The following is a 24,203-nucleotide window of genomic DNA, read 5'->3' on the forward strand; positions in this document are numbered from 1 at the left end:
TCTCTCTCTCTCTCTCATCATCATCATCATCATCATCATCATCATTTCTTGCCTTGTCATTTCTCTGGTATTTAATCTCAACCCTTGGGGAATGAAGACCTGATCCCGATTTTCAAGACTGGTTACCGCTAATACTAACATAACATTTACTGGGGTAGGCATGGTGCTAAGCATTTAATGGATCTTAGTCCTCACAACAACTTTGTGAGTTGGAGATTCACATTATTTCTATTTACATACAGGGAAATTGAAGCTCAGGGTAGTTAAGGTCACCAGGCCTTAAGAGTCATGGTTCAAACACCCAAGAGAAATCCCATGCCAAACTGTCTCTTGTCCTTGACATTCACCAAGACTTCTTTTACTTAGAACTGAAGGGCCCTCCCTAACTCAACAACAGGTATTACCCTCTCCACACCTCTTCCCAGGTTCACCCTACTGGGTAGAGCTCCTTGGGGACAAGACAACAAGCCTTACTTCTCTCTATGCCTTCCATGCCAGGAATCATGTATAACCCAAGTTAGGCACTGGATCAACAGTCTTCTGCATCTCTGAAACTCTCTGCAATCTGGTACAGAGGAGGCACCAGTCAAATCATCATAAGGAGAAGACTTATTTTCATGATTGGTATGTGACAGTCAAAAGCACAATCTGACCCACAGAGTAGGGTCCCAGGCCAGACCCAGGGCAAAGCTCTATGGGGCTTCAGTACATCTTCTGTCACTCACAGTCCACTTTCAAAGAAGGTTGGCAGGGGAACTGGCCCTGAAGGGCCTGTATGGGCTTTGACCTAGCCCACTGTGTCATGGAGACTTCTTCATATCAGCCAGGATGTACACATTTCATTTCAAGAGGCAGAAATCTCTCCAGAGCAGGATGTCACACTGCCCTCTGTTCTGGCATGCAGAAAAGGTATACTTGGTACCCTCAAGTAGGTGATGACCTTGGATGATATTTTTCCCTGCAAAGAGACATTCTCACCCACCCCAACACTTCTCCAGAGAAACTTTTGTGTTAACACTTCTTAAAAGCCAAATGCTCATGCTCACACTCACACAATAAATCTGTCATGTTGCTCACATCCATCGTAAATGCTGCCAGCTATTTGATTAGGATACTTCTCTAGGTTTGGTGGTGAAGCCAAGCCCTTGTCCTAGAACTGTGGAGAGGTGCCATGGGTGGGCTAGAGCACAGGTGGGGCATGGAGCCTGCCATGCAGCCTGGGGTCTGAGATGCAGCAAGCCAGGACACACTGGCTGTCACCCTGTGGTAACCCAGCCCAGGCCCATGGCTGACAGCAGCTCCACAGAGTGCTGCAGCCTTGAACCTTCAAACATCCACAAACCAAAGACCTCAAATTCCTGCTTCCACACAAGCAGTGGAAAACGGAAATGACGCAGGCCTGAATGGGATTGTAGGGCTAATCAATAGTGTTGGGATTCATTGCAACACTGAAGGGCATAGCCCCCATTCAGAGCTGGAATATTGAGAGCTACAACACGCCAGTCCCTAGGAGTGGAGAAGAATCCAGCTTTGCCGGCTGTGACCCACTAGCTGACACCAGCAGGCACACCCTGCTATGATTAGCTACTTTCACTAAAACAGGCTTTCTTGGTGGCAGAGGCCCTCAGTATGCACAGGCCCCATAAGCCAGCAGAAGCAGAGAACCACGTTTGGTCTCAAAGTCCAGTTTCAGCAGGAAGGGAAAAGTAGGTGAAGGGGAGGAGAGAAGGTGCCAGGGTGGGAAAGGATGCCACATCAGATCCCCCCACTGACAAACACTTCACTGCACAGAATGGATTGTATTTGTCTATTCCAGACTGTGGGGTTTTTTTTTCCTTTTCTCTAGCTAAATATTAAGCCATTCAAAGCTGGAAACAAATGTTTTTCTTCCTGCAAAAGGGCCCAAAGTTGAACAAACCCTTCACAGACACTCATTAGAGTTTGAATGCAGTGATAACAGTGGTGGTCCAGGGGTGTCCACGGAGAACCAATAACAGCAAAGTTTCTGTTCATCTACCTCGCTTTCCAACGAGAGTGGCTTCCCACGAAGGCCTGGGAAATCAAAGTCTCACCAGGCCATAAGACTCAGCTTCTTAGAAACAAAAAACAGTGAAATCTTTGAGGAAAGGAAGCTCTTTCATGTCAGCCAGGCCAAACTTTTCCTCTAGACCTATAAAACTGAGAGGAGAAATGGCTTGGCAGAGGCCCTTGGTGAGTAGATTTCCCAATTCTGTGGAGGGCAGAGCTTACAACACCCAGAAAGGGTCTTCTCCACAGGAATCTGTTGGTTGATGGATGCAAATGTTGGTTGGTGGTGGCACTGTTCACATGGTTGATGACCAGCCATTGCCCTGCTACCCTCCTGTCAGTCTTAGGAGCTTCCTCTCTAGGACCCATGTCAGGTCATTAGCTCTGTCCCTTCCAATGGGGAAACTATTCACAGCCAACATAGAAAGAATGGGTGGACATTAGCCCAGGTTGAGGTAGCTGGTCTATACTTCATGGCCCACTCCCAGCTAATCTTCTCAGCTTCACCCTGCCCCCCCCCCATCACTCCTCACCAGTTGCATGCCTACAAAGAGTCACCTTGGGCTTCTGGATATCACTGTGACCTCTCTGCATGCCCCCTCCTTTGTGACAGACAGCAGGAAGGTATGGGGTTCCTCCACCTCCCTTCATATCATCCCCACCAGCCCCTAACGGGCATCTAGTTGTGAGATTGACTTCTCCCTCTTGCAAAATACAAAAGTAATCTCAAGTTGTGCCTACAGAGAGGCAGCATGGTATAGTAGTTAAGGGTACACAACTCGAAATGCCTACATTTAAATCTTATCTCCATTATTTAGTAGCTATGAGATTTGGGGCAAATTATATAAACTTTCTGCACCTCATTTCCCACCCGAGAAACAGGAGTAACAATAGATCTACATTAGATTTTGTTTTGAGAATTAAATGATTTAACAGAGTATAGAATGTGTCTGTCCCTAAATCCAAAATAGGTACTTTTTTTTTTTTTTTTGCCCATCAGGGGTGAAACTCAGAGCCTTACACATGCTAGGCCAGTGCTCTACCACTGAGTTACATCCCTAGCCCTTTGTAAAATTTTGTTTTCAGACAGGGTCTCACTAAGTTGCTGAGGCTGGCCTCAAATTTGCAATCTTCCTGCCTCCACCTCCCGAGTAGCAGGGACTTATAGGGTGTGCTACAATTTCCAATGGGTCTATATATGTTACGGTTGCTGTTGTTATTCTTCTTTTCTTTGCAGCCACCTCGGTCCCCCGCTACCAAAATAAAGATTCTACCTATTTATATACCCTTTCAGATCTATGTCCATAGCCCACCTGTCAGGTCAGCAGCTTTGTGGCACTAATCCTAGTTTTCTGGGGAAAGGACTCTGAGATTAGAGAGAAGAAAGACTATTAAGAATCCCCTGACCCAGCCTCATTCACAGTCTAGTAGTTACCTTCTGTTTGGGATATAATGTTCTATCCTAAAATCTACTCTTTCCTGATTAGGTAAGCCTAGCAGTCTTCTCAACTTCAATGTAAAATACTTTTTCTCCTCCATATTTGCTTGGATTAGGGAAAGAGAAAATAATGGAAAAAATATATTTAAGTTGTAGATTTTAGAGCTGGAATCCCTTTGAAGAGATTTGAAGAGGCCAAGAATTTTCAGTAAAGATTATAGTTCAAATGTATCCCAGACATAGGACAACTCAAACACACTATAACATTATACTCACCTTGGCTACTATGTCATATGTAAATGAGCATTTGAATGTTCAATCCATTTCATGATCTGAGTTACTCAAAATATCCTAGAAAACATATTCAAAATATCACCAGTGACTCAAGTTGGAGCTGCCAGCTTCTTTGGTTAAACAGAGTTAAGTCTAATGTGTCTGATCTTTGTGGCCAGACCTAATAGGATGGGAGGCAGAACACACTAAACCTGGGTGGAAGTCTTGCCAGGAGATACCAAGAGCCTGACTTGAGGTTGAAAAGGTCCACAAACCCTTGCCTGCCCGTGACATAAGGCTGACTATCACATACCACGGGGACAAGGGCCCAGGAACCCAATTCAGGGGCAGCCTGGCATCTTGGGAGAAGAAAACGAGCTCCTGAATGTCCACCCAGATCAATCCTAACCAGACCCTTGGCAACTCTCCGCTCATTTGGCTCCCACAGGCAGCCCAACAAGATAACTAGGTCTTACAGTTAGACTAGAGGAGGGACTGTCCTTGGATGAAAAAGGGAAAACACTAGGGATTCTCTATTAGCAGGCACTGATCAGACCGAGATTTACCGTTTTGCTTACCTCAATACTTCCTTTTCTGTATCGGAAGGAGAGGTCAAAGATGGCGGCACCGAGGTTCTCCTGACCGCTGCACAGGCACGTGGGGCCCAGCTCGCTCAGCAACGGTCCGGCCCGCGGAGGACACGTTCCCGCTGCTGGATGCGCTCCAGGCGGAGGCAGCTGATTTGGCGGGAGTGGAAGTAGGCCTTGAAGTTGGGTCAGGGTCTGGCGTGGTATCTGCACTCCTAGCTCTAAGATAGGACCTCAGGTTGTGTACCTGTGCCCTGATATCAACCCTGATGCAGCAGCTCGTACCCTGGAAACAGCACGCTGTAACAATGTCCACACTCAATCAGTAATTACAGAGTTGATCAAAGGCCTGTTACCAAGACTGAAGGAAAAAGTTGCTTTTCTGGTGTTCAGTTCCCCCCTGTGTTGTGACTTCACCCAAAGTGGTGGGAAGTCACAGAATAGAAGCAGCTTGAACTGGTGGCAGAAATGGCTTAGAAGTCATGGACAGATTCTTTCCACTAGCATCAGCCCTCCTTTCCCCAGGAGGATGATCCTATTTAATTACCATAAAAGAAAATAATCCAGAAGACGTTTTTGAAAACATTGAAGACATAAAGGGACCACTGAACCTTCCAGACAGGCAGGCCAAGAAACTCTTTCCATTCTGGAGTTCACCAAGTCCTGATAGACCAAGAGCTACCTGCAGGATGCAAGAGATTCTGTGAGCTGAATGCATTCAGCATATTTTAAAATGAAGTCATTCCTTGGTTAAGGAATTTTACTGGAAATTTGTCATTTAAAAAAAAAAAAAAAGAGAGAGAGAGAGAGAGATGGAAAGATGGAACATTCCCTTTAACCAGGGATTCAAGACTACCAAAATAGTTACACATGTGCAGGTAGATATGTTTGTTTATAATTTGCATTTTATATGTAAAGGTTATATTTATATTACATGTTAATGTGTATTCATTTCAGCTTTGGTTCTACTAGCAAAACAGTGAATCAACCTCAACGTCCATCAGGAAGGAGATTGGTTCAAATAAATTACAGTGTATCTATTTCACTGAACATGCAACCATTAAACATGAGTCAGGTCTCTGTATGCTAAATCAAAAGGGGTTCATGCTGTACTATAGAATGAGAAGAGCAAGCTGTAGATCAGTTTTATCCTACCTGGGTTTTTTGTGTGTGTGTGTGTGTGTGTGTGTGTGTGTGTGGTTCTGGGGATTGAACCCAGGGCTTTGTGCATGTGAGGCAATCACTCTACAGCTGAGTTATATCCCCAGTGTGTATATTTTTAAGAAACCAATAGAGACAGTATGTTTGTATGTGTATATGAGCCTCAGAAGACAAATAATAGGTGAGATTGAAGGAACTTCTACTGTTTGGGGGTGGTTTTTGTATTTGCCCCTACAATAATAAAATTGGGGAATGGCTATGGATTATTATGATTTTAAACAAATGATCGCAGCTGATGCAGCAAATGGGATTTCATTGCTGGAGAAAATAAACACATCACTTGGTACCTGCTACACAATATTGATCTAGAAAATGCCTTTTTCATTATACCTATCCATTAAAAACCCACCAGAGATAGTTTGTTTTCAAGCCAGCAAGGCTGGCAATACACCTTCACTGTCCTACCTCGGGTATTATCTACTCTCCAGCCTTATGTCATAATTTAGTTTGCAGGGATATTGATCACCTTCCCTATCCATCATTACATTGATGACATGATACTGACTGAACCAAATGATCAAGAAATAGCAAATTCCATAGACTTATTGGTAACAAGTTAGGAAATCTAATAACACTTCAAGGGACTTCAACCTCAGTGAAATTAGTGGGGTCTAATGGTTTGGGGCATACTGAAACATCCCTTCTAATATGAAGGATAAGTTCTTGCATTAAGTGCTCCTACAACCAAGAAATAGATATAGCATTTAGTGGATTCCTTGTGTTTTAGAGGCAACAAATGCTTATTTGGGTGTGTTACTCCAGCCAAGTGACCAAAAAGTTGCCAGCTTTGAGTTGGACTCAGAACAAGAAAAGGCTTTGCAACTTATATCGGCCACATAGAAGCTGCCCTGCCACTCAGGCCATATTATCCAGCAGATCCAGTGGTGAAATGTCATTGGCAGATAGAAATGCTATACAGACCTTTGGCAGGCCCCTAAGGGTGAGTTCCAGTTTCAGGCCTGTAAGATTTTGGAGCAAGACTGCTAATGCCATAAATAACTATTTGTTTTGAGAGAGAGCTCTTGGCCTGCTACTGGGTCTTAGTAGATTCTTAACAGTTAACCATAGGTCACTAAGTTAACATGGGAATTGAGCTACCCATCTTGAAATGGGTATTGTCTGATCCTCCAAACCATGAAGTTGGCATGCACAGCAACACTCCATCATCAAATGAAGTGATATACCCAAGTTTGGACCTGAGCAGGCCCTGAAGGCTGAAGAAAGTTACATGAGGAAGTGTTCCAAAGGCCCATTTTCCTCACTCCTGCCTTCTCCCTCCCTCCCTGCTCCTATGGGCAGCCCCCTGTGATCTACTGACAGAGGAAGATGACTGCAGGCACTACCCCAAATTGGATAGCTGAAGAACTCTCCATAACATCCCTAAAGGACAGCCGGTGAAGGGACATCCTCCTAATAAAGCTCAAAGTAACACACCGGGTTGTTCACTTTACTTGGAAGGGGAAACGGCCAGATATGCAATTATATTCAATTTCATGAGCTGTGACCCTTAGTTTGGCTGGATGGTTAGGGACTAGAAAGGGTCATGATTGGAAAATTGGTGACAAAGACATTTGGGGAAGAGGTTTGTGGATACACTTGCCTGAATGGGCAAAAGACATGAAAATATTTGCGTCTCAGGTGAAGGCTCACCAAAGGGTGACCTCAGCAGAGGCAGACTAATAATAAATAGGACAAACCCCCCCCCCCAAAAAAAAAAGACTTCCTTTTTTGCAATACTGGGTGACAATACAGATGTTGTAAATACCAAAGAAGGGGATGATGTTCTCATGCCTTAATTCACACATCTGGAAATAATGGTGAAAACAGCACATACATAAAGTGAGTCTTTGTGCGAGGGACTGCGCCTTATATACTTTCAGTTAATTCTTATAAAAACCTTGTGAGATGAGAACTGTTACTACTCCTGTTTTACAGATGAGAAAATGGATGCCCCCCCAAAGAGGAAGTCAGTTATTGAAAATCATGTAACTTAAAAGTGGCAGAGCTGGGAGGTAAATCCACAGGGGCCTTCAACCAATAAGCCAGGGACAGGATCTAAGTGTGACCTCAGCCAGCCTTGCTTTCTGCTTGTAGCTGCCAATGTCAGTGTGTGGGTCTCGACAGGCCATTAATACAGAGTAAGAAGTCAAACTCCCTCCTAGGTCCAGGTTCAAAGTTGGTAAGCAGCCATCACAGATGGAAAAGGTGAGAGCCAGAATTAAGGTCAGAAAGAATTAAGTGGGGAGGGCAGAGGTGGGAGGAAGCCAGGGTTTAGGTGCCTGGGTCAGGCCAAGGGTCTAAGATCCAAGGCCTGGACTGTCAGGGTGCAGGGGTGTCAGGTCAAGTTAAGGGAAGTAGCTTCCCACCATTGCTCTTCTGGGATGGAGAATAACCCTCACATTCAGAGAAGGCACAGAGAGGGGCCTCACCAGCTGGAGTTCCTGCCACGCAGTCAGCTTCCTATCCCATGCTTCTGCTTGGTCACCAACATAGCAGATGGTCATATGTTTTCTCTGGAATCAGAGACAAAGTGGAATGTTCTTAATCCAGGATGATCCCAAAACAACTCCAGTCAGAGGGCAAAAGGAGGATCAGGAAGACTTGAAAAAAGAGATTTGCCTACAGGAGGAACAATTCAGTTTCTCACTGCTCTATCAACCCCTCTGGTGGCACTGTGCTATATCTCACACTGAGCTAGCTACCCAGCAGTCAATTAGCTGGAAAGTTAGAATTATTACCCCAGTTACAGATGGGACCACTGAAGTTAGGAAACGTGTCCAAGGTTGCACACTGTAGGTAATACAGCCAGAATTTAAATGTCTAACTCCAAGACTATACTTTTTCTATCATACAGTATTGCCCCATTATCATTCAGGTGAGATGAAGATATAATGTAAATCTGGAGTCAGATACCTGTTTCAAAACCCAGTGCCACCCACTGAATGGAACTTCTTCAAGCTTTAAAAATCTCATAGAGTTTCCATGAGGGTCAAAACAATTAAAATACATAACACTGGAAATTCAATGCCAGGCACATATTAAGCTTTCATAGATGGAATATCTTACGGTGAGTATTACCTATTGTGTCTGCTTTTAGCCATCACAAAACACAATACTGGGGTAGGTCTGAGGTGGAAGAAGGTACAGTATGAGCTCTGTGCCAACCCAGATCTGTCCCTTTTAGGTGGGGGTAACTACACAGGACTCAGGACTGTAGTGGGAGCTCCAGGGAGGAAAGGATGCCTATGGGATAGAGCAAAGTATTCTCAGAAGAGGTGATGCTGGTGTTGAACCCCAAAGCATAAGAAGGTTCTACATGGGGTGAGGAAGGCGGAGCAGGCATGGCATTATCAGAAGGTGAAATGTATATGGCATGATCAGCAAGACCAACCGGACAAGCATAGTATTTAGGCCAGAAACAAAAAGTTTCTGAAACTGTGTTAGAACTAGGTCATGAGGAGACTTGAGTCCCTTGTTAAAGAATTTGGACACTAATACGAACATAGTCCATAGAGGTGAGGAATACAGTGATAGGGGTTGAGGGAAGGAAGAAGAGACCATTTTAGGAAGATTTATGAGTGATGTGCTTCAGGTTGCTGGCTTCCTTCTCTAAAAGGCCAGTGACCACAACATACAATTTCATCTGGTCCGTAGGGTATTTGGTAATATCCTAGGAGATTTTTGTAGTTTGAAAACTCAAGTAAGTAAGCATTTAGAAAAATAAATTCAGTTGCATACAAATGTATTGACTCTAATCTCTCCTAACCCATGTTTACAGCAATGAACGAATCTTCCCTTGTATAGAGCTTTCTGCCCCTACTCTCCAGGACTTCCATTTTTAAAAGGTAAATACATGGAATTTTTTTCTTTATATAACTCCCCCCCCAAGGGGACTTGAATTTCTAAAGACTTATTAAGCACAGGAGACTTTTAAGGTCCAGGGTGTGGAAGGGAGGGAGAGAGAAGGTGGGAATGGAATGGTGTCCCAGCCTTGGCAGCTGCCACTGTTTACACTGCAGAAGCACCCAGACCCGTGACAGAGTCTCATTAAAGCACCAGGGAATGGAATAATGCATGTTCTAGGAGTATACTTGTCCATTAAGGTAGCCACTAGCCAAATGGGGCTATTTAAACTTAAAATTAAATGAGTTGTAACTAAATAAAATTTAAAGTGCAATTCCCCAGCCACACTAATGTTTAATAATGGTCACGTGAGGCTGGTGGATACCATATTGGATAGTGCAGATTTGGGACCTTTGCATCACCACAGAAAGTACTATTGGACGGAGCAGAGTCTAATCTAGAAGTCAGCATAGGGAATCACTTAGGAACTTGCTAGAAATGCAGAACCTAGACCGACTGACTCACAATCTGCATTTTTAAAAGCAGGAAATTTTTTGAAAATTGACACATAACATTTGTACACATTAATCCACATTTTTAACAGCCCCAAGTAATTTGTACTCACATTAAAGTTTGAGAAGCACCAGTTTGGAGAGCAGAGACCACCTTGGCTTTTGCTTGGAGAATGTTCTATTCAGGATGTCCTGTCTGACCAAGAGTTCATGTGGAAAACAAGGCAGAAATACTCATTAAGATCTACATAAAGACACCTGGCTCAAGAAATACCTGGTAAAGCCCTACTGGGGGCATAAAAGAGCTCCCCACAACTCTCCCTGCCCCCAGGCTCTTGACAAAGGTGCTGAGGTCAGCAGAACTCATCCCACCAGATGCCTTACTACTGTTGCCTCTTGACACAGGTGTGCCTCTCCCAGGTGGCTGCAAAACAACATGTGATTCCATTGCTCTCAATGGCATGGCCAAGTACTGAAAGAGCTGTGCTCTTCATAGATTAGGAAGGTGAATTCCAAGGTCACACAATTAATACATGGAAGAATCAGGACTTGAACTCTGATATTTCTATCCCATAGTGTGAGTGTGTCTACCTGATGCATGCATCTCTCTTGGTGTCTGTATGGACATTGCCAGTTGTGAGGGCAGACTCTCAGTCTGTTCAGAATCAAGTTCTAGGTATATCACTTAACTAAGGTGGAGTCAGAGTCATTTTCCTAAATCAACCTGGGGTCCTTCTGTATTTATCCCTTAGTGCCTTCCCAACATCTGCAGAACATCTTCAAAGCACAAGAACCCTGTTTTCCCAGAAGAATCTTCCCTGGAACCCTAATATAGAAGTCAAGCAAATCAGAACAGAGCTATTTTGATTGAAGAGGGAAAAGGGAGACTCTAAATCCCCAAGAACATTTGGAAATAAGTTGTAAAGACACCCAATCTCTGGGTCTTACTTTGTGCATTGAAACCTTCCTGACTTGGTCCCAGCCAAGTTCTCCAGCCTTCAGCCACCCACATCCTGGCATAGCCTATGTAACTTCTCTCCCTGTCACCAGTAGCAAACTCACTCCTCCCAAATACTGCCTCCTCCCTGAAGCCTTCAAGAAGCTGGGAACTTGAGTCCCCATGCCCCCAACCCCACAAGGCTTCTGCCTCACCACCCCCATGGAGACACCTCTCTGTACATCTGATTTCCTCTAAAGGCATCTCATTTGTGGAGTTCCCCAAGCCTTGCACTCTGCTTATGGTCATGAAGTGTTTATTATGCAAATGAGCCTTCCCATGCTAGTCATCACTAGATTAAAGGAGATAACTAAATGCTCCCCGGAAACAGCCTCAACATTTGAGCAGTACATGTGTTTCTTATACACAGTGTAATAAAGTTGAAGGGAACTTCAGAGACTACAGATCATTTTTCAATAGTCAGAAACTGAGCCTCAGGGAGGTGACAGAAGTATTCAGCAATTCAGTACCTTGAACCAGAAGTCAGATCTGGGGACCTCATGAGTTGCACACTGTATAAATGAGCCAGCCCCTTGCTCTCATCAGCTCCTGAATGAGGTCTCTTCCAAAAAAAAAGGCAAATGGACATCTGGGTCCCAAGTGCCTCATCTTGATCTGGGGCAGGATGGTGATGTTAACATAGTTAATTTGCCACCCAATGTCTTTATTTTGCCTCCTCAGTTTTCCCCTCTGCATCCTTAAAACCAGACTGAGGGTGGCAGCTCTCAGGACAGTACTCAGGAGTATCACCATGACACTCACAACAGTTAGACCTGGAGAATGGAGACCGTCATTACTCAGGCCTGCCTAAGAGCAGAAAGGGGCACATCTCTGACCCAGTCTGGCCCTGCTAGGCAGGGGCCTGGAAGGCCCTGCTAGGGACCTCCCTCTTTGCATGGAAATGTCTATCTTAGGGAAATAATGTACCACCATCCCCACCTTTGTTAAACATGCACTGTGTTCTCTGTAGGGCTGTTCTCCAAGCATGATCCATCTAATTCCAGGGTTGTGCCCTTGACTGTTCCGCACACTCCACCACCCAGGCTCCTTCTCCCTCCCTACAAAAGAAGTTCCTGAGACTCAAATCTCAAGAGCCAGATTTCCCTAGGGCAGTGGTTCTCAAGGGGCAAGGCAGGTGATGTCGCCCCCTAGGGGATATGTGACAATGTCTGGAAACATGTTTGGTTCTTGCAACCACAGGGTTGCTTCTGGCATCTAGTGGTGGGAGCTATGGATGCTACATCCTGCAATGCACAGGAAAGATACACACACACACACACACACACACACACACAGATTCTCCAGCCTAAAATAGCAAGGTGTTACTGTTATTGAAAAACCCCGTTATAGAGAAATCTTTCCTGATTTTTCTCCAAGCAGCCACACTTAACCTGTTAAAGTAGGCTCTGTTTTGCAGAGCTCCTTGTAAAATCCACAGCTGGGTCTGAATTCAGGGAGGGAGCCATAAGACCAAGTAATGTTGGAGAAATTCCTTAATGGTCTTTAGAAAAAGAAAACACAAGTGTCCTGATGACTAGGTTTATCCTACTTGTCTCTACATCGTGTACAAGAGGAACAACTGAAACACACATTATTTGTTAAAAAAAAAAAAATACTACTCACATCTCTTCTGACTGGACCAAAATTCTCATCTCCCCTCTACTCCTCAAATCCAGCTCTTGGGTATCTAATTCATGATGGCAATATCCTTTTGCCTGGCAGAATATGTAACTTGAACTTTTGATTTAAGCCACACTCTTTAGATTTAATGCACCAATTCTCAGTGTTGCTGGGAATTGCCCCCAGGTTTGATATAGACAAATCTTATTATATAGCACTTTGACATTCACAAACCCTAGCCTTGTCCCTTCTGTGGAGTGAGCCCATTCCTGTGATTCTGAGGACTTGGTTTGCCATGGTAATTTTGTTTTCTAGGTAGGCCCATTTGGGTACATTAACATTCCATAAGAGTAAAGGAAAAAACCTCTCAAATGGAATCTGGATTGGGGATGGTGGCAGTGAGAGGCAAACAGAATTAAGTGTTAGGTTTCCTTTTCTCATTGATCTGTAGATGAGAGAACAAAACTATGGATTTTTCCAGGGCATTCTGGGAGCCCAGGATGTCAGAGGATTCTGATGTCCAAATCTGTTTGGGAGTCAGGCTGTAATAGGTGAGCTTCTGGCTGATTAGGGGCCCATCCCTGCAGCGGGTGCTGTGCTCCATCACCCACTAAGCCAGTGCCTCTCCCAGAGACAAATGGGCAATGGGAACTGGCTCTGGCTGGGTCATCAGAGGAGGCCTGGTCCCTTATAGAGGGGTGCTGCATTCTACTCTGGAAGCTAAAATGGCCAACCTATATGAACAATCCAGGGCAAATCATCTTAAAGGCCTAAAGTCTATTTTTATGAGGTTAGAGAGCACCAGATATTGGTAAGGGATTCTAGGGACTAAATTCTAAACTGATCTCCCAGAAGAAGGTGATCTCCCTGGTCCCCTCCTCCTCCCAGGGCTCTTCCCCTGACATGAGCTAAACTTGCAGAAATGTCTTGTAGTACCTGATTACTTTCTGAAAGCAATCATAATGAAGTAAAGGAAGAAAAAAGGAACTCATTTCCAAATTCCTGTAGGACATAGACTGAGTGATCCAAGTACCTTTTTCCCTGGGAGTTCACAAACACAGGGCCTGTGATTCCTGGAAAGAGAGAAGATCGCACAAGTTAAGGAGGACAGAGAGGAACTTGTTGCTCAAAATGGCAGCCTGCTCAGGCTCAGATGGGCAGAATCCCCTTCCCCATCAAATGCCAGATGCAAGGTCTTTGCCATTTCAAGGAAGCTGAGACAGGATCAATGGGGACAGAAAAGGAAAGAAGACAGTTCAGAAGTGGCATCCTGCTGGGGCTCAGGGCCACACTGGGCAGGCAGACATATTTTGTTTGGCCTATGCTGGGGAAGCCCACCCAGAATTCAAAAAGAAAAAAACAAGTCAAGCATATTCCAGTTAGTTTCATATAAAACCTCAGATTTGTGTTTCCCATAAACAATCAGACCTGACAAGAGAAAGCCAAATGGCCACATGGCAAGAGATGGCTCCTCCACTCCAGGAGCCAGACCCCGAGGATATAGGCTTGCAAACTTTGTCCTCAGGTGGGCCCTTCCCGACTGGGTTTGGCAGGTCGCTCAGTCCTGGTTGGTTTGTTCTTTGCCCTTGCTTAGGATGTGCTATGCCCCGCTCACAAAGGAACACAGCAGAGATGTCAGAGGAGTAAATAAGGTACAACTCCTCCACACCCAAACTAGCACACATGCTCTGACAAAGCACTGATTGTTCTTTGGTCCCACTGTGGACTGGATGCAAGATCACCATTTAAGCAATGCCTACTGAGTGCCCAGTACTGTAGTCACGATGATCTCACTGGTCTAGTCCCAGTTAACCCTACAGAGGGGGCACCCGTCATTCACTCCTAACAAGTGGGGCTTGAAGGTCAGTGTCCCCCAAGTCTGCCTTCCAGAGCTAGGAATCAGAGGCAGAACACAAACCAGGCCACCCCGGCCCCAAGTGCACTGCTCTTTCCAGCACACCTCACCATCTTGCTATGCACAGTGCCCTGGAGACAGGCCTTGTATTGTTAAGTTTTATTCTTGAAGGATGAGTGAGAAAGCAGCTGAGGGAGAGACTTCCCAGGAGTGGGGATAAAGACCCCAAAAGCCTCCTTCCATCTGGGCAGCCTCTAGACAGAGCATGATGAGTGGCCTGAGCCAGCTGTGAGGTTTTAACCTCAACCACCCTCGCAGAAGACTAGAATCTCCACAAAAAAGCTGAATCTAAGCTCAGTGTGAGACAGACCCCTCAGGAGGCCCATTATCACATACCCAGCATCTCAAAGCCCTTGGGACTGGGGCCTGAGTCCAGAAACCCCCAGCACATGGCTGCTCCCCCTGAAGTGCAGTGTAATGGGCTCTTGGGGTGCTGACCAGCTGCCACCCATCCTGAAATTCTCTCCTGACCTGGACTATCTCTTTATCATCTGTGCGTACAGCAAGTCAGCATTGTGCAGCTAGGCAGAGTAAGGGCTCATCTTCAACTACAGGAGCAAACACAGAGTGCCAGGGCCTATGGCCTCTGTGCAGCGGAACCAGCGCGTGTTCTGCATCCGTCCTACAGAGAGAGGAGGTCACCCATACCTGCACTGTTAACCTGGTTTCCCAGTCTGCACCCTTCCTCCCAAGCCTAATGCCGCAGTCTGGCTGGGCACAATTCAGGAGCCACTTGTCAAAAGAAACGAACTTTATTTTTAGAACCACACACGCCAAACAAAACAGCTCCTCAGGAAAAACCTTCAGAGCCCAACTGCCACCACCAGCTTCCCACCAGCCTCTCCCACAACCACCATCCTCTCCACCTCCCACAATCCTCCTGCTCTTGAGGCCGATTGGCTGGGTCGCATGGGTGGAGCCAAAAAAGTCCCCCAATGAGCAGCTCCATGGTCTGAAAGGGCAGGGAAACAGCCCAATGAGCATCACCGCAGAGGAGCCAATCAGCTAGAAGTTGCTGGGGCCACTGTGAGCCAATCATCAGCTGGCAGTCTGAAAGTTTGCTGGGGCCCCTTTGGCTGTGGCTCTCAACATCTCCCCCTCTCTGTTTAAACAACAAGCATGTGGCTTAGGGACCGTGCCTGCCTTAGGTTGTCCAATAGTACATATGGTCCTTACCCGTTATCGGATGAGCTGACCTCAAGGCGTCAGCCTCCTGTCTTAGGTTGGTACCATTGCAATTGGATCTTAAAATGGCTACCCATCCTCTCGCCCTGCCCTCAGGGGCGAGCAGTTACCTTATCACTTACCCTCAGTCGTTCCCCGTACGGGCCACCAAATGCCGCAGTCTGGCTGGGCACAATTCAGGAGCCACTTGTCAAAAGAAACGAACTTTATTTTTAGAACCACACACGCCAAACAAAACAGCTCCTCAGGAAAAACCTTCAGAGCCCAACTGCCACCACCAGCTTCCCACCAGCCTCTCCCACAATCACCAGCCTCTGCACCTCCCACAATCCTCCTGCTCTTGAGGCCGATTGGCTGGGTCGCATGGGTGGAGCCAAAAAAGTCCCCCAATGAGCAGCTCCATGGTCTGAAAGGGCAGGGAAACAGCCCAATGAGCATCACCGCAGAGGAGCCAATCAGCTAGAAGTTGCTGGGGCCACTGTGAGCCAATCATCAGCTGGCAGTCTGAAAGTTTGCTGGGACCCCTTCGGCTGTGGCTCTCAACAGCCTGGTTTTCCCAATTAGATCACACAACCCTCCTGGAATAGTCCTGGAGGCCGTGGTCTTTCATGTGTAAGAGAAAAGGTTTTGGAGCCAGGCTGGTTCTGGTACTTCCTGGTTATGAGACCCAGGGTAATTCCATAACCTGAGTCTCAGTGCCCTCATTTCTACAAGGGGGAGAAAGCTGCCATTGGAGGGAATGGGGAAGAGAGCTAAACAAGGTAGTGTTGGTGAACTAGCTGCTGCAGTTCCTGCAGGCCACACAGATGCATATTCTCTTCCACTGGTTTAGCCAATGATTTATAAGTGCCTACTGAGAGCAGGCACCCTTCCACAGCAGCCAGTACAGGGCTGACGTACAGTAGGCTGCTCCCACATAGTGGTTTGATCATTGTTTTAGTCAGCTTTTTCACTGCTGTGACCAAAGGAACCAACCAGCACAATGGTAGAGAAGGAAAATTTTATTTGAGGGCTCACAGGTTTAGAGATCTTAGTCCATAGAAGGCCGGCTCCATTCCTCAGGGCTCAAGGTGAGGCAGGACATCATGGAGGCAGAAGGAAGCAGTTCACATCATGATCAGTAGGCATAGAGTGAGGTCTCCACTTGCCAGATACAAATACATACCCAAAGCCATGCTCCAATGCCCACTTCCTCCAGCCACACACTACCACTTGAGTTACCACTCAGTTAATCCCTCTCAGGGAATTAATGCACCGATTGGGTTAAGACTCTTAAAACCCCATCAGTTCTCTGAAACTTCTTGCATTGTCTCTCTCACACGTGAGCTTTTGGGGGACATCTCACATCCAAACCATAACAATCATCTTGTCTTCTGTGTTGGGATCCATAATTGGCTCCTTCATTTCCTAATCAAGCCCCTTGCCATCAGGGCCGGTTGTCACCTTAGGGCTCAGCTTGACCAAAGGCCCCCCACTGGAAGTAGCTCTGGCTCTGGCCAATATTCTTCTTTCTGTAAAATTTCCTCTGTGGGAGCCACCTGGCTCACTCAAGTTAGAAAACATGCTCAGATTCCCACTGGCTGGACTCCTCTCTCCTGACCACCTCCCCGCTGGCCCAGACCCTCTGCTTGCCTTGTCCTAGCCACATGTCTCACTGTTCATCCTGGCTCTTGGTTGTGCTCTCCTCCTGGCTAAAGAAACTGGCATGGCCTGAGCACCCACTGGTGTCTGTTCTGCCATTCCATGTAGCATGTTCTTGGACACTCAGAACAAGAGTCCAGGAAGTAGATGTCATTAGGGTCCCATTTTACAGGTGAAGAGACACAGTGGAGGGAGGTTAAGCAGTACCCTAGAAGGTCCCACAGTCAGTAAGTAGCAGAAGCAGATGGGGGAAGCCCTGGTCTCTGACACCAAGGCCAGTGGCCTTTCACCCCATAACCTGTGTTCCCCTCTGTGGCGTGGAGCATGGATTTCATAAGACAGCATCAAACCACTGTTTATCTGGGGCTGTGGAAGAGGGGAAGTTGTGTGTGTGTGTGTGTGTGTGTGTGTGTGTATGTGTTTTGGGCAGAAGAGGGGACACAAAAGGGGAAAATGCAGAAACCAAACACAAGTATGGTCAAAAGAGAAGCAGGGCCCAGTGCAGAGGCCCTAACAGACCTTCTCCTCCAAGGAGTTGGAGCTGTGGAAGGGCACCTTCCTCAGCTTCTGGTAGACCTGCTCCCAGAAGCCACTGTCTCCGGGACCTTCTCCATGGGAGCTGAGCATGATGAGAAATACTCATTCATAGGTCTTTGGGAGGCACTTCACTTTCTGGTTTGATAATACATCTTTCCAAACACTTTCCTAAAAAGAAAGGAAATTAATGTCACCATTCTATAAGAAATAAGCTGTGCAGCCGAACTGAGTATAAGGCCATATTGAACTTGAATTGCTGGAATCACTGGAAACCCTTTTCTAGTTAGCATACAAGCTGTGGGAAGAAAGCAAAGCCAAAACATAAATTAAAATCATACCTGGGGCATCAAGCAGCTAAGAGGCAGAGCAGAAAGCTTACCCAACAGCAATGAGTACAAAAGTTTGGAAAGTTTAGGATCCTCTATTTCCAATATTCTGTTGGTAACTGGTGTTTTGTGATTGTCACTATTATTATTATTAGTGCATAGCCATTCATTGTGTATTTCCTAATTTTCCTATTAGTTCCTCTCATCCTGCACTGAGAGTTACCCAAACAAAACAGGCACGTAGAGAGGAGAGAGAGTGTGTGTGTGTGTGTCTACTTGTTGGTGTGTTTATGAATATGCTATTGCACTATTCTATCATTCTGCAGCTTGACTTTTTTTCTACTTTAACCTACATTGGGAACACTTTCATAGAATGGATTTATATATTCTTTTTAAAAGCAGCCTGAATTCAGTTGCATGGACATTGTGTGGTACCTTTTTAGTTCTAGGTCCTTTTTTTTTACATATGTATTTTTTAGTTGTCAATGGACCTTTATTTTATTTATTTATATATGGCGCTGAGAATCAAATTCAGTGCCTCACCCATGCTAGGCAGGCAAGTGCTCTATCACTGAGCCACAACCCCAGTCCTAGTTCTAGACTCTCCCTGCTACTACAAACCAATTGGATTGATCTTCAAATTTTGGGGGGAAGCAACAGGAGAGAGGGAAGTTTAGAACGACTTCTCTGAAATACTAAGACTTGGCACATCCCCACCTCTCTTGTGCTCTCCCTGAAGGCAGAGGTGAGGGGAAAATTGAAGAGAAGGCAGGGATTGGGGGCATAAAAAGGTAAGGCAAGAGAAGGCTCTGGAAAGCCTGGCATGTATTTAGAATTCCATCTGCCAGCCAAAGAAATCTGAGGCACTTTTGGTCATCTGAAATACTTCCTGATAAAGAAAGAGAAATCCTGGACATTATTATACATCTCCCTCTACTTCCTTTGCCCAATGTCAGCTTCTCGATTATATAAAACAACCTCCTTTTAGCAAGCAAAACTGTTGGGAACAGCATACAGTGTGTCCATAGCTGAAGTCCAGTGGCATTTCTAGACTCTGCCTGCAGTATGGTGTGGTGCTTACACACAGAGACCCCGAGGCCAGCCCACTGGGTGGAACAGTAGCCTTCTTGCATGCTAGTTGTATGGCCTTGGGCAAGTCAGTTCACCTCTCAGGAACTCAGTTTTCCCTTCTATAAAATGAGACTAAAAAGAATACCTGCACCATAGGGTGGTTGTAAGCTGAAATGAATTCTAATATACCAAGCAGCCAGACACCTCACAAATACTCCATAAGACAGCTATGGGGGGTGAAGGGCAAAAGACCCAGTTTGGAACCCCAGCTATGCCACTTGGGAGTGCTGAGATCTTCTTAGGGTAAGCTACCTTACTTATCTAAGCCTTGGTTTTTCATCTGTAAGTCCGAGTGTTAATCGTGTCTTTCTTCTGAGGCTTTTGGAAACCTCAAGTGCAACAATGCATGTAATAGCTGCCTCACAGGGCTACTGGGAATATCAAGTTCAACAATGCATGCCAAGTGTGTAACAATACTCAATACACTTAGTAATGGCTTTAGCCATTACTAAGAATTACCTGAGTGGGCTAGTATGTTGCTCTCTCCAGGCATTTATATGTGCTTCAAGGACACAGGAGGTGGCTGTGGAAGAATAAGAAACGAGAGCCACATGTGTTTGACAGACCTTTGGGTAGGTCCCACTTCCCTGATAGAAATGACAGTTATTCAGCTGGTGCAGAAGCCAGGCTCCACACTGGCTTCTCCGGGCACAGCTTCTCACTGCCTCTACAAAGAACTCTGGGTACATTCTTTCAGCTCAGTCCTAGTCTCCTCATCTCAAGATGAGGACTCGGGAGTGCCCACCTTCTAGGTGGTAGTATTTGGTGAACTAATACATCCTGGTTCATAGCAAGGACTCCATTCTCATTATCAGAGCCACTGAGTGCTGGTCAGCATCTACCTCCAACTGTGGCAAAATAATAAAGGCAAATTCTCCAGTGCTGAGTCCCAGGTTCTCTGCAGCCCTCAGAATAATTTTTGCATCCTCTGGGCTGCAGATAAAGATGATAACTACAGGAAGGGAAGACAGAGTTGGCCAGCTGCATCATGCACACGCACACGTGCACACACACACACACACACACACACACACCACTCTCTTTTGAAAGCCTAGCCTAAAGCCACTCCAAAGCAGACACAATCTTTTTCTTTCCTTAAGTGTGCTTCAGGAAATAGAAGCTCCTCAACTAGTCCCAGAACATAGAGTTCTTAAAACAAGCCTGCAACATACAACTCGGCAGCTGTTGCCTCGTGGAAATTAGCCTTTGCTGCAGTCTCCACCTGTACAATGCACAAGTCCAAATGCGTTGAGATTATTTCTGTGAGTCAGTTTCTTTCATCTAATTGACTCAGAATATCAAAACAAAAGATCTTGTCAGTGACTCAGCAGCTTCACATTGGCTCAGAGGAGGTCACAGAGGACCTAGAATCCAGAACATTCAGACTTTCTGGGCTGAAATGGGCGGGGGTGGGCGTAGCCCTGGTATTCTCATTCCATGCAAGCACATCATCATTTATTCTGGGGACACACAAATGAAGTAGTGGCTTATTTTTGAAATTAGGTAATTTATAATGTATTTATCTGAGCTCCAGTCATGTGTCCGACAAGACACATGGAGACCGCAGTGAGCCCGGCAAAGGGCCCTGCCCTCTGGGACTCACGGAGCAGAGGATGGAAGAGCTCAAATAAGCCTCTCATTAGTGGGGGAGGGGGAACAGCTCTGCATCAACAGCAAGGGACAGCTGCTCTGAGGAGGTGGGCGCTGGACCCATCTGGAAAGCAAGAGGAATGCTGGGTGGGGTGTGGCATTGGGTGGCACTCTGGGAAGAAGGATAAGCAAATCCCACAGTCCCAAGGCCATAAGAGCTTAGTTTATTTGAAGATCAGAAAGGAGTCAGTGACTAACCTGTGCTAGGAAAGAGAGTCTTCTAAGCAGCACCACAAAAATATCTGCTGCCCTATGTTGACCTGCTGTCCAGATACTGCACTGCTCCTGTGTCACATGCGACCCTTCTTAATCCCTGCCTTCCTAGAGGAGAGATAGGATGGTGGTCTCCATTTTACAGGTGAGAGATCTGAGGCACAGAGAGGTTAAGACACTTCCCAAGAGTACACAGCTAGAAAGTGTCAGAGGCAGGAATCAAAGCTAAGTGTGTCTGTCTCCAAAGCCCATGCTCTGAACAGCTATCAAAGTCCAGGACCCGGCTTACCTGGAATATACTTCTAGAACTTACACTATAGCACCTGAGATTGCACTTTAGGCAAAGTGAAGAGTTCTTAATTGTACTCAAAAACTTTGCCCAACCTATTTGATGCTCTGAATATAAGCAAAGAAAATCTCTTTCCTACTTTCCCCTGGCGACTGGTGACATGCTTCTGAGATCCTCCTGAAGGAGGACTGGGTTACTGCTGGTGTGTCTCATACTGGCAGTGATGGTGAAATGGGATTTTAGTTCATCTCTACAACCCTCCATAGCTCATTCCCACTATCCCAGGAGGAGGTCCAGAGTGGCATCCAAACAACCCAATGTGTTTCCAACCTAGGTACAAGAGACCTAGGTTGGAAACCTTCAGAAAGGTAGACCTTTTCTGAAGCTCGTCACCATTTTCCTGCTTGGATGGCACAAGTCTCACGCAAGTATCATACAAAAAATGGCTCTTCAACTTGGCCATTGATCCAACAAAGTCAAACACGGATCTTCTACTCAGAAGCCAGCAAACCAGCACTCTTGAAAGAAACCAAGAGGACATCTTTTCGCCATAGAGTTGATGCAACATTCAAACCTCAAAGTAAAGTATCTGCATAAACCTCAGATTCAGGAAGTCTGTGGGTCTTATTGGACCCTCTCTTTTGGAATGTTGGAATGTCTTGGAACCAATTTGTAGATGCAGTTCCTAAGAGGACCAGAGATATAAAGGCAAGAGTTAACTGACCACTCACTATATGCAAAGAACTCTACTAAAAACTTAGTGTTTTATTTCAACTTTTTTAAGGATGAAAATAGAGATGCAGAGATCAGTTATATAGCCATCAAATAGTGCAGAAGCATTGAAACTCAGGCAATATGGTTCCAGAACCCACGTTCATAGCTACTCAGTCACTCTTTCTTTCTTTTTTTTTGTTTGTTGTTGTTCTCTGTTTACATATTTTGTCTTAGGATCTCATAATTCACAAGGAACTTTGGAGAACTTGTTCTTAAAGGAGCTTATGGACTGGTACAGGAACTAAGATATAGAAAAGATAGTTCTAGAATTAAATATACCCTCCAAAATTTATAGACAATATATTTATAGGAGTTTGAAAAGTAATAATTAAGGAATTAGGGATATGAAGGGAGAGGGGGCTGCTGAAGAAAAGCCCTATGACACTTGAGGTTGACTTTGAAGAATGGGTAGACCTTGGACAATTAGAAATGTGTCAGGTGGGGAATTGCAGGAGACACCAAGATGCAAATTTAAACTTGAACTTAATTGTACAGCACCAACTACTGAGAATTCTACATATGGAGGGGAATGAGATTGTGAAGCTCCTTCCTATTCACCCTGCACATCAACATCTCTCAGATGTCATGATACCTGAGGAGATCAACCCAGCTAATTCCATTAACCAAACACAAAGCATTCATTTTCCTTATTTGCTTTCTTGAGTTTAAAGCAATCTGTCATACTTCAGTCTTCCAAATACTTGCATCATCCCTGAATAGCTTATCACACACGCCAGAGGAAAACCTGCTCAAACAGTTGATAACTTTATATTTAAAACCAAGCCTTGCCGGGCATGGTATCCCAAACCTGTAATGCCAATGGCTCAGGAGGCTGAGGCAGGAGGATCACTAGTTCAAAGCCAGCCTCAGCAATGGCGAGGCACTAAGCAACTCAGAGAGACCCTGTCTCTAAATAAAATACAAAATATGGCTGGGGATATGGGTTAGTGGTCAAGTGCCCCTGAGTTCAACCCCTAGTACCAAAAACAAAAACAAAACAACAACAACAAAAAAAAAAAATCACGCCTTGGTTTTCCTCTTAGTTTTTCCAAGCCATGTGTCTGACAACATTGAAGTGAATAAAGGCAGTCATAAACAACAGCACCAAGTTCCACCTATCAACAATCAGCAGGCAGAGTAAGAGCACACGAGAACTAACAATTGTTTATTTGAAAGGCTTTTTTAAAAAGAGAATGTTAACTGTTCTAATTACATCTAAAAAAAAAATGGTTTCCAAGAACTACACAGCTATTGGTAAAATAACATGATCCTTGCCAAGAGATTATTCACATCTATGCTGTATTCGTCAAGACTACCTCTTGCAATGGAAAGAGCTAAAGTTTCCAGTAGACAGTATACTGTACCTCTGCTGCTCCAGGGCATGCTGGTTCAAACAGGGCAGAAATGCGTCCTCCCCGGACCCGGTTGATAAAAAGAGCAAGGGACTCCTTGGCACTGCAGGTGGAGTTGGTGTAAGTGAACTCCCAGCTGAAGTTTCCCAGACCCACTGGCTCTGAGTTGACCTTGTCCATGGCCTGCCCCCAGCCTCTGCACACTGCATGGATGGGAGATGTTCCAGGGGGCATGGAAGCCCACAGTGATTTTGGCAGCTTCAAGGCAAGTCCCCAGCACACTGGCAAAGAGCATCGGTCCTATTGTTAGGTGATCACCATGGCATTCAGACCCTAGCAGAGCACAGCTTCTGGTGGGTGATTGGGACCTGTCCTGAGAGTCCAGGATGCCATGTTACACCGCAGAACCCTGAGAGGCTCAGCCTCCTGGCCACTCGTTCCTGGAACCCATGTGATAGTGCAGAATCCCCTGAGGCCCACAACTTGCTTCCTCTCCAGTGCTGTTAATTAACAGATACCCCCTGCTTCTGAGTCTGTCCTAACAATTAGGAGCAGCAGTCTTTCACAAAGGCTGGAGCATGGAGTCAGCAAACTCAGGTCATTGATCCAGTGATACTACTGATAATCTTTGTGTTTGGGCAAGTGACATGATTTTTCTGTCCCTCTCTACC

General features: G+C 45.5%; 2 pseudogenes; one reads left to right on the forward strand and one right to left on the reverse strand.

Annotated features, from left to right (window-relative positions):
- Nucleotides 1–23,910, reverse strand: part of LOC124096368 (guanylate cyclase 2G-like) — a 65,261-nt pseudogene extending 41,351 nt beyond the window's left edge.
- On the forward strand, nt 4,358–4,993 carry LOC124096592 (methyltransferase N6AMT1-like; annotated as a pseudogene).
- Nucleotides 23,911–24,203: the final 293 nt, after the last annotated feature.

This window comes from Marmota monax, unplaced genomic scaffold (assembly GCF_021218885.2).
Source record: "Marmota monax isolate L192 unplaced genomic scaffold, Marmota_monax_Labrador192_F-V1.1 WCK01_AAM20220418_F8-fsc00004, whole genome shotgun sequence".
Lineage (NCBI taxonomy): Eukaryota > Metazoa > Chordata > Mammalia > Rodentia > Sciuridae > Marmota > Marmota monax.